Here is an 11,879-nt window from a genome sequence, read left to right as displayed (position 1 = left end):
AAAACCTTGCATATGGACTGACCATTTTAGAGAATCATTCAACTTGACTCTTCCTCACCCTAAATTGAATTGCCCTAATGAGTCAAGAAAGATCTTTAGCTGTAATTATAAGAACATTTCAAGGGCTGATATGGAATTGTGCATTAATGATATCATGGAAGCACATAAAGAAGAGGATATGTGCGATAATCCATTAGCAGCTTGGTCACACCACCTCACCATATTAGTAGATACAAAAGCACCACAAACATCCAAACTGATTAGAACTAATAATAACCATCAAACATGGTATAACCTGGAGCTAGAGGCTTTAAAAAGGAAAAAAGAAAAAGGGAAAGGAGTTGGCTGAAAGAACCAATAACAATTAAGAAAAATAACTGGACGGAATCTGGAAAGGCTTATAGAAATGGCATTATTTTAGCTAAGAAAAATGACTTTAATGATCAAATAAATTTAGCATCTAACTCCTTCAGTAACTTTTCAATATATTGAAATCTATTGAAAAACCGCCAGCGGTATATTTGACCTTCATCCCAACCCAGGAAGACGGTAACAGAGTTCAGTCAGCGTTTGTTAATACAATTAAAAAAGCATGTGAAGGGATCACTAGCGCTCAAATATCGGAACCAATATTTACTCAGCCCACTACTACGACCTCACTTAACCACCCTAAAATGTTTAATTTTCACGAGATTACAGTAGGAGACACTATGAAAACTCTTACTAATATGAAACCATCTGCCTGCGGTGAGAATATCTTACCTCCAAAAATGATCTTGGACAATGCAGATATCTTTTCACCAGTACTTGCAAGAATGATAAACACCTTATTCTGTGACAATAAAGTCCCATCCAATATTAAGACTGTGACAGTCACCCCACTGGTGAAGAAAGTGAACTTAGACCATAGCGATCCCAGCAATTTGAGACCAAAAACCAACTGCAATTTTGTCTACTACACGCCTATGTCGAAGTGAATGAGATCCTAGATTCTAAGCAGTCTGGCTTCCGAGCCTTTCATAGCACGGAAACAGTTCTGTTAGATCTACAGACGCATATGCTGAATATAGTGGATAAGGGGAAGACCGGCATCCTTATTCTCTTAGATCTCAGTGCGGCTTTTCATCTTATTGATCATGAGTTGATACAACGTCCTCTGGAGAGAGTCGCTAATTGTTTGGAGGAAGCCACCACTTGGTTGATGTCATTTCTAACCAAAATGTTCATTAAAGAGAACATTTCTCACATTTTATGTATATACTGTGTGGAGTGCCTCAAGGGGCCAGCATTTCTCCCCTCCTCTTTAACCTATATCTACAGTCTTCTCTGCAAAATCCTAGACTACATCAATGTATATTTCGCCAACTATGCTGACGACACTCAGCTGGTAGTAGAGCTGAGTGGGGTTTATGAGAAAGACAGCACTGCTATTAAGACTATCTACAACATCATCGAATCCTGGATGGGCTATAATTGGCTCTGCCTTAATGGCAATAAAACAGAGCTGATGGTTTTTGGTTGCACCCAGGCTCAATCTAAACAGACAAATCAGTACGAGTCTTTCATTGTTAAAGATCTTTCAATACCCATTAGGAGTAAGGTTAAGGGCCTCATTACACGGTAGGCGGTGGACCAAGGTGCCAATAGCACCTTGGTCCATGCCGGTAAAATACCGGCACCGCCTTGGTGGAAAGGGGAATTACCGCCCTATTCCAAGGTTGGCGGGGCAGTAATTCCGCCTTCCACCATTGCCCTTCCCCATTCCCATTTTTGCCCCATAGGGCATAATGGGAATGGGGAAGGTGCTAATTACGGTACCGCAAATTTGCGGTGCCGTAATTAGCACCAAGGTCCCTTAGCGGGTTGGTTTTTAACGCCTGTTAAAAGCAGGCGTTAAAGTACCAACCCACTAAGGGACCTCGTAGTAAGGCGGTAAGGGTTAACGGTCACGGTACCATTACCGGTGACCGTTAACCCTTACCGCCTTCCGTGTAATGAGGCCCTAAGACTTTGCCGGTGTATCTGTAGGCCTCCATGAGTATGGATGCTCAGGTTTCCTATGTAAGAATTGCTCCTATTACTTAAGACTTCTAAGAGCAATTAAACCACTTTTAAGCGAGGAGAATTGTAATACTCTGTCAAGAGCAATAATTCTCTCACGTCTTGATTATGGTAACGTCCTGATTCATGGCACCATTAAACAATGTATCACCAAGCTTCAGTACATTCAGAATGAGGCAGTTAGAATAATAAAACAAAAAAAAATCTGAACAGATTACAATGCAAGGAAACAACTTCATTGACTTGGAGTGGAAGATAGGGTCCTCTTTAAGGCGATGACTTTGGGTCATAAGTGTCTACATGGCGAGCTCTGGTTTACCTGAAATCCAAGATCTCACGATATGTGCCAGGCTGTACTCTTAGATCTAAAATAACTGCCCAAATCGTGGTACCCGCCTTTAACAGAGTGAGTGGATTGGGTAGTACTTTTCCAACAGTAGCCGCTATTAAGTGGAATAGTTTACCACTGAATTTGAGATTGGATCCTAATCTCACAAGCTTTCTAATAAAATGTAAAACCCATTTATTCAAGTAATTGATTGGAATATATCAAGTACAGTGATACAGTGAACAGTTCTGTCGCAATGTCCCGTTAATGTTTGCCTCTGTGTGTGGGTGTTTTTTTGTTGCACCCTGATGCCCGTGAGCGACCAGCGCAATACAAACAGATAAATAAAGAAATAAATACAATTGGTGCACACATCATATATCTGTCAATGCCTGATTCAGATACCAAGTGATTTGGTCAAGGATTTAAACTGAAGTGCCCCAGGGTTATTGACACCATCATCCAGCATGAGTGAAGCCTTCAATGAAGCATTACAAGAAACCATTATTTTCTTAAGCGTCCCAACAATTATATCTAAAATATTCTGAGTGAAAGACACGTTCCATTCTGTCGAGTCCCTGAAAAACCGACCAAAATTGCTATCTAGTTTCTCAAATAATGCCTCCATCAAGAGAGACAGCATTGATTGACAGACTACAATCTGTATCATTTTACAAAAAACAAGCATACTTTTGAAAGACAAAGCACGATAAGGAGTCCAGCTTGTCTCAACCCAAGTATCCAAATAAGTAATCCTGTTGTCCACCAGATTTCTAAGCCACATAGCAATGTTGGTATGACATTTCCAAACATTCAATCAATTCAGCTGTCTTTACTGTATTGTAGCAAAACAGTATAGGACAATTAAAACTTTTCACCTCAATAAAACACGTTACATTTTAGACCCATGACGCTATGCAATACATGTCATGAACGATGGTGGAACAGCATCTCCATTTAATCTAAATAACTTAACCAAATAATACAAATAGTGGTTAATGGAGGGAGACCAGTTGCACTGGTGAACTCGGGAGGAGAATGAAGGCCAGGCGGGGAGTGAGAATGACGAGATCGGTCCTGGCTCGGACTGAAGCTGTTCACAGTTGAATAGGAACAGGGCCACTGTCTCACCAGATGGTCCCGATGCCTGAAAAGACATGATGCTGAGAAATAACAGATTTTTTTTTCAAGCTGGGGGCATTCACACTGAGGAGGTTGGGAGGTGAGGACAAACTATCCTGTGATCATGGCATGGTCGCCAGAAGGTTGAGGGGTATCATAGATTCCATGGAGACCTTACATGTGAAGTTGAATATGGTCGGGAAAGATGTGCAATCATTGAGTATAGGCTAAAAAAAGTGGAATCTTAGATTACAAATAAATGGGAAGTTCCCTCTGAAAGTGGACAGCAGATCAAGGCAATGGAATGCAAGATAGGGTCTAAGACACAAGACCTTTAAATAGCTTTGCAATACATTGTTGGTGCCATGATCTTGCTTAACTCGAAACTGGAGTAGTGCGGAAATGCCATCATTCGTGTTCTGGGGTTACCAATCTCTGCGGATGATTATATGAAAAGTTGCATTTTATCTTGCATTCAAATCTTGCCGTGCAGGAATATCCCAATGTCATTCCCTTGCCCACTGACCTGCTAGAAAAAGGGGCACTTCCTGGGGACAGGAGCATTAGCTTGCACAAACATAGCCAACAAGGAACCCTGACTGTGAATGCATCACATGTGACTTGCCTGACACATGCCTGGCCCAACATGGCTTCTCTTCACTCACCCTCAGACCCTACCAGCAAAAGTCGGCCCTGAGTGGGCCATGGCTATGTTGTCCCTCAACCCATCACCACTCTCTTCTGAAGCTGCCGACTCTCTGGCAGAGAGAAGCCAATGTGCCTACCCACAATCTCAGAGCCTGATTGGGCAAGCAGCAAACATGACCATCGCAACATAGAATTAGCCACATGCTCTCCTCACCTTCTTCTCTCTTACCCTAAGCCCCAAAAGTATGAGGAGGACACTTTACTGCGCCCTAACAATCATCCACTGCATCAGTTGACTTACTGCTACTGGAGTGCCATCCTACCCACCCACCCAAAACCAATGATGATCGCTGAATGGACAAACATGACTGTGCCAAGAACCTTCCCCTGACCTCTCTCCACTTGGCGTCTGAACCTCCCACCCAAGAAGGCCCTAAATGTGTCATCCATGACACCTGCAACGCCCAACCACTCATATGCACATCAGCTGACTAATGGCAACCAATGAGGAACACTGATTTGTCATGTGGCACACAAGACCAACCATCACTGCATGCAAAATCCTTGGGGCAGGGCAGCCTGTGCCTGGGTGGACAGACAGAGGGCAACATGGCCAATGGTGAAACCTGTTTGCCTTTCTTTTCCTTCTCAGCACCCACCGGAATCTCAGTTAAGATGGCAGACAAATACTCCACTAACAAGTAGGTCTATTTGACTTGGCTCATTTATGGGCCCAGACTCGATGGTGCAGCTTCCTTTCCAGCCAAGTTAGCCATACAATAGCCCTGGAATGATAAAGGGTATCCTTTTACTCTCATTCCACCCCCCACTCCCACTCCTGCCTGGTCAGTTCTGGGCAACCATCACTTTTCACCCCTGAAGGTTGTTCTGGGCACCCTTTGCTCTCCTAATAACAATCCCAAAGGGGCTGGTCCAGACACAAACATACACTCAAAACCCCCAAACATAATACAATATTTCAAGCAATAACCCCCTTATTAAGGGCATGGCTAACTCCAAAGTCGTAATGAGGCCCTAAGTAACAGTTCAGACCAGAACAACAAAATAGAACATTCTAATTCCATGCTTTGACAAACAAACTTCTAAACAGAGATTTTTCTTTCTTCATTTATGGTTTCAAGTAAAAGGCTGAATCGATATTAAACCCTAGAAAGGCATGATTTGCTGAAATATGCAACATGCTCTAACCTATTAAGAAGTAAACTTTATTTTTTTCCTCTTCTCTAGACAATTTTGTTGTAATTTCCACTGAGGTGATTACTGATGCAGTGCTCCTGGACCACATCAAAGAGGCACTGTAGATTTGTTAAGGATACGAAGAAAATCTCAGAGAGAAACTAAGGCACAAAGACCTTGAACCTCACAAGTGTCCTACGAAGATAGGGCATATAAAAATTGAATTAGTGAGGGCAGGCACACAACCCTTATTTAGTCCTTATTTGTGTCAGTTTTAACAGACATTGGGCCTCATTAAGAGGCAGGCGCTCCCGTAATGAAGGGTGCCGGTACGGGACCAGCACTGTTCATTACGGGATGCCTGATTATGGGGTCCCCTAGCGGGACCCGGAACAGATGTCTGGTAAAACTAGACGTCCTTTCCGGTTCCCGCGAGGGGACCAAGGAACTAATAACGAGCCCGTTATTAGCTCTATCCCCATTCCCATTGAGCCCTATGGGGCCTCAAATGGGAATGGGGAATGGTTTTGTGCATGAGGAATTACCGGGTCCTCCAAGGTCTGAATGACCCGGTAATTCCTCATTCATAGAACCCGGTACTGGAACCCGGTAGGAGGCCCATAGATTCTCTATGATCCCTTCCCACTCTTGGGCAACTTAACTTCTATATCAAGAAGCGTATACTTAGAAATGTCTGCAAGCCTCCTGGTAGCTCAGTGTTGATCTATTGATCTGATTAAAGGCGTTGTGAAGTTCACAAAACTAAAATACAAGGGAATAGCCATGACCCAGTGTATTGGCACAACTCCAGCTGCTAGCCTACACACATTCCTGCATCATACAGGGCTCTTCAAATTGCTGCCTGACCATGCCCGAGATCTCCTCTTGCCTGCCATTGATTCTGCGAATGCATGCATCCATCTCCCGGATGTTTGGCATTGGAGGTGGAGGGGGGCTAGTCAAGTCTGAGAGGCTGAAGCTGGGCCTGTGCATGGGGTGTAGTCAGGGGAGACGTCTGTTATTTCCTTTACTTCCAACAATGCTTCATCGTCTGTGGATTTGCCAGATGTGATGGTGGCTTTTGTTGGGTGCCCACTGGACGTGTTGGCAGGCCAGATGTTAGCTGTGCCGCTACAGGTGGTTGGGGCACGGGTCCCACTGGCTGCGCTGCCGGTGGAGGTGATTGGGGCACATGGACCGCTGGCTGCGCTGCCAGTGCAGGTGGTTGGGGTATAGAGACTGCTGGCTGCGCTGTCTGTGATTGTGGTTGGGGCACAAAGCCCAATGGCAGTGCTGTTGCAGCTAGCGTTGGCTGTGATGTGGTGCTGAGTGATGTTGTACCCTTGCTCTGTGTGGCTGTCCGGGCTGTTGAGGGTCCATCATGGTCACTGTCAAAGGATGTCCCTGTCAGGACGAGATGGGCATGCAGTTATTCACCTCTGTGTCACCTCAACAGACTTGCAATATACAGATACAACATTGTGTGTGACCTTGCCTGTATGTGGAGTCTGGTTGTCAGGACTGCTCTAATGCATGCGTGCATGTGTGTTTGGTAGGGTTGCACATTACCATGTATTGGTGTGTGAATTGTGGATGTGCTACTTGTCATGTTGTCCTATTGCGCACATGACTGCTAATCGTGCGCATATGCATTTTGGGTGTAATGCTTGTGCATGTCTTACCCTAGCCCACACCTCTGGCATCTGGCTGTGCATGGCCCATTTTGACAATGTAGTCATGTATCATTAGCATGAACTTAGACATATCCCAATGATGTGCGTTGTGCATTTCACAAGTGTCTCATGTTTTGTATTTTGATGTGGCTTTCAGTGCTCACAGCACTCTGCTTGCACCCCTGCTTCAGCCTCTGCTGCTCCTACTCCCGCTATCCCCTTCATGTACAGAACCATGCTGCATGTCTCCTCCAACAAGATCAATTTCAGTGGGGAGGCTGTCCCGCCTCCGGTGGCAAGGCATTCCTTCCATTGTACCGAAAGAAGGTTCCTCACTCGGAGGCAAAGGTCATCCCTCCTTTTGTGTCAGTCTCTTCAGTGCGGGGGACAGGGACCATAGCCATCCCCTTCTGCACCCCCCTCCCATATTGCAGACTTTTTGCTCTGGCTGGTTTGCTGATTGTCTGAGCCAAACAGTTTGTCTGCATTGGCCACTATGGAGTTGCCCAACGCGGTTAGTTCAGGCTCGGTGAATCGCGGCTTCTGTTGATTGACCTCAGGGACATGGATTTTGCTGTTCCTGCCATTTTGATGGTGTTTCCATAACTGGATGGCTACAGCAAGTGCCAGATTTGATATGGATTGTGTTTTTCAAAATGGCCACCAGCTAGCTTCCAGTGCCTGTGATGACGCTGTTTCCAGGTAACGCTAATTCAGTTGTCAATGTTACCGGCATTGGTTGGGCCGTTGCCGTTGTTTCCTTGATTGTGCATGCCAGAATTGCTCTTACCAGCATTTTTCATCACTGAAACACCAGCATGTCATGGTTTTGCCAGTGTTTCCGTCATGCCGGTAACACTGATTCCAGCAATGTGGGTTCCGCACTCCCGCAAGGTTGTGATATGCCGGTGATTCTGTCACTGCGTGCTACTGGGAGGACAGAATCACCAGTGATTTTACAGCGGACTCGTAATCAGCGCCTATAACATTTTTACTAGCTAACTATTTCATTTTGGGCCACTGCAGGTAGATGATTATACCGACCTTTGGGAGTGGCTGTGTTGACCCTAAATGGGGTGATTTACCTAGATTACATGACATGGCGCCAATGCAAAGTTTTTGGGAGGAAAAATCTTACAACATAGAGCACCTCAAAATAAAAAATAAATTACATTGGTGGAGTTGCAAAAAACCCTACGGACTCACGAGAGAAGGGCTTACAAAACGGCTTGTGTACATAAAACTGGAAATATGGCTACTCAGAGGGAACAATCAAAACACACTAAGATTCCTGGGCCAGCAAAATATATTCTAGATGTCACCAAGTGGTTTCTACTTGTACATTTTCAATTCCCACTTGCTAACTTCACTTAACAGTTAGATTGGCAAGATGCAGAAGTATCCTATAATTTAGTTTAAATTTAGTTTAAACTTCAGCCCAAACAGAATGGCAGATTTGAGACACTGCTTCTTACGAAAGACCCAAACCAGATAACACAGGGGTTTCCAGAATTGGCCACAAAACCTATAGAAGCCAGAAATAGTTTTTCAGGAGATCTAAAAATATTCCCACACACTCTGAAATCCACTCATTATGACATGTATGCCAGTTGCATAGACGAGGCAGTATCACTATTTGACAAAGTGTGATGATATGGCCCAGCTGCAATAAAATGCACATTGAATGTTCGTTTGCTTTAATATTGTGCTTTTTTATTTTATGAAATGTAAGCTTACACCCAACTTTTATGCCTGTCAGTTTCTTCAGGCGATTTCATCGGAGTTACATAGCATGTGATGTTTTTTCATGTGATGTTATCAGGGTAAAATGTCACATGACATCACTTCCCATGACACAAAAAAGAAAACCGGGTGAAGAACACTCGGCTAAACAGTCACTCTCATACTGTCCCTCGTACGAGGTTACTCAGTGAGTCTTTTGTGCAAAGTAGTAGGAATGGTCCTTATTATCACTCTATGTAGAAGTCTGTATCCAAATTATATACCAAAAATCCGATATGATTTGTAAAGTATAAATATAATTCTGAACTTTTTTATGTTATTCAAAAATGATTTTAAATGAAAGAAGTAGCCATCTTGGCTAAAAATATATTAGAGCATTTTTTTGGCCAATGCATTTGACTATCTTCTCCTTCAGGGATATACTCTCTATTGTATAGTAAAACGTAGCTTACCCTTTCAACACGCTGCTCCCAGTGGCGTTTATGCTATTTGAAGTTCAAATAAAATGAATGATCACATGTTAGTATCATGTGCGCCCAGCTTGCCCGCTCTGGTTCCGGACACATGTACTGTTAATCAGTTATCTCACTTGCCATAGTACCATGTGCGCCCAGCTTGTCCCGTCTGGTTCCGGACACATGTACTTTTTATGATCGCACCGAGGAGCCGCAAGTCTTGAATTTTCCGACTTGCACAATTCTCACGCTTCTCTCCTCTACACCTCTGGTTCCTTCTCCGTCCATGAGCTGAACCAGAGGTTGACATAAACACCAAAAAGAACTGTGGATCACTTTGTCTTCCGAGGCCGCAGGCTGTATCGCCTTGCTTCTGGTATCGTATTAACTGTGAACAGTGCCGGTGCACTTCCAGATTCAGGCTCGAAGTCAGCCTGTGGCGCTACTGCAGATCCGTTTTTTGGCATGCTGGCAAGTGCTGGTGGGCGCCAAAGGGGAACACGATTTGGTTTTGCTGGTATTTGAAAGGCAGATTTCGCGTCAGTCAGCAGTGATGTCGACTCTGCTGGGCAACGTTGGGGCACTCTTTGCCCTTCCCCCTCTTTGGCAATCGTCTCAGGCTTTGTTTCGAGTTACACTTCTCGTTTTGGCAGATTAGGTGGCTGCTTAATGGCAACAGTTTCTTTCGTTTCTGGGACCGCTGTCTCTTTCCGGTCATCAGTGGCAGGCAAATCTTTCAGTGCAGTTGGAATCTTCTTGGAATGGGTGGCATGGATCCACGACTTCCTTCCATCCACCCGTATTGCCGTCTGCGTTGCCAAAAATACTTGATGGGGTCCGCGCCACCTGGGTGCTAATGATGACTTTCTTTCAAAGTTCTTTAGCAGCACCCAGTCTCCTGGCTCCAGCGCGTGCCCCGGACCGGTGTATCTCACTGGTAATGCCTCCTGCACATGCTTATGAATCAAATGCAATTTCTGCATTAAAAGGCCACAATAAGTACTAAGCACAGGATGTTCTATCTCACTTAGTCGCTTTGGCTGAGGTGCGCACCAAACATTTTTTCCGGCCTCCCCATTACGATCTCGTACGGGGAGAGCCCAGTTGTAGCCTGTACAGACGTACGCATGCATAATAGTGCTATTGGTAATGCATCCACCCAACTCAACTTGCTTCCCGCACAAATCTTGCTAATCTTTGATTTAAGAATCCCGTTGTGCCTCTCCACAAGACCGGCAGAACTCGGATGCCTTGAACTATGGAATCTCTTATCAATCTGGAGACCAGCACATATCTGTAATACCACTGCACCCACAAAATGCGGTCCATTATCATACCATAGGACTCGGGGCAAGCCAAATCTGGAAAAGTACTCCTTCAACATTACTTTTGCCATGATCATTGCTGTGCAGTCTTTCAAAGGATATGCCTCCACCCACTTACTGAATGCACAGATCACCACCAAGACGTATTTTACGTTTTGGCACCACTCCATCTCTATGAAATTAAAATGAATTACCTCAAATGGCATGGAGAGCAGGCCAAAACTGCCTGTTGGAGTCACTGTTCCCTTCCCTAGATTGTGTTGCAAACACGTGATACAGTTCTGCACCAACCTTTCTGCATTCTGCACACTGCTGCCGTCCCATCATTCCCGTCTATATACATCTCTGCCTGTTGCTGCAATTCCACCTTCCTTTCTTTGCTGATTGCGCTGTGGGTTACCCTCGTGCACCCCCGTTGGTCAGTCCCACCTCTTGCTCCCGCGGTTTCAACTTCAACCCCGGGAGGAACGGACGGTATCGAGTCTGTGCCTGAGGTGGGAGGTGCGGATGGGACAATGGGAACAGGCAGTGTCTGTTGTGGGCCTGATTGGCTAATAGGAAGTGTTACGCGCGCAGTCTGTGGCTGCGGGAGGGCTTGAACTACCGGAGGGGGAGCTTGAGCTACGGGTGGGGTCTGGGCAATAGCTACTGACATGTCTGGTCTTACTTCTGATCTTGGGCCTTGTTTTGTATGGGTCAATATATTTTCTATCAACTCATCTGCTATGTGTAATTCTCGTTGTGGGTATATCTTTTCTATATTCAACTGGTCACGCCTACCTGCCCTTCTTAGACTCTCAGTCCTCTTTCTCTTCCGCTACTTCACCTTTCGATTTATGCCTGCGCGCATGCTTTGCTCTGCTTTTAAATCGGAGCATTGCTTCCTTTCTCCAGTCTTTAATAGTCTCAAATGCTGCAGGACGCGCTTTCTTTCTTATCAACACCCTTTCTAGGTTGTCTATCCTCGCTATCTCAAAACTACCATTAATCAGCCACTGATGGTCTTGTTGCTTTCTGGTTTGCCTAGGCCAAGTCTCACAGAATATCATCGCACCCACTCCATACTTCACATACATCTCATACGCCGGCGTTCCCCCAGGTGGTACAATTTGGCCATCTTCCAAAGATTGTCTACCACAGCGGAAAAACTCTGCTAGGGTGGACAATACCCCAGGCATGTTTCAACCTTCCCCCTGGTTAATCAACCATACCTAGGGCGTTTGATTTTGCAAAGTCAACTCTCAACCAATATCAGGATACTTTGAATCAGGGAATGACTCACCTGATAAATCAAGTCGTCTGTATACTGACGCACCAAAGGACGTCG

Source organism: Ambystoma mexicanum, chromosome 10, assembly GCF_040938575.1.
Source record: "Ambystoma mexicanum isolate Mex_15411 chromosome 10, UKY_AmexF1_1, whole genome shotgun sequence".
In the NCBI taxonomy this organism is placed as follows: Eukaryota; Metazoa; Chordata; class Amphibia; order Caudata; family Ambystomatidae; genus Ambystoma; species Ambystoma mexicanum.
This window is presented reverse-complemented; position numbering follows the sequence as displayed.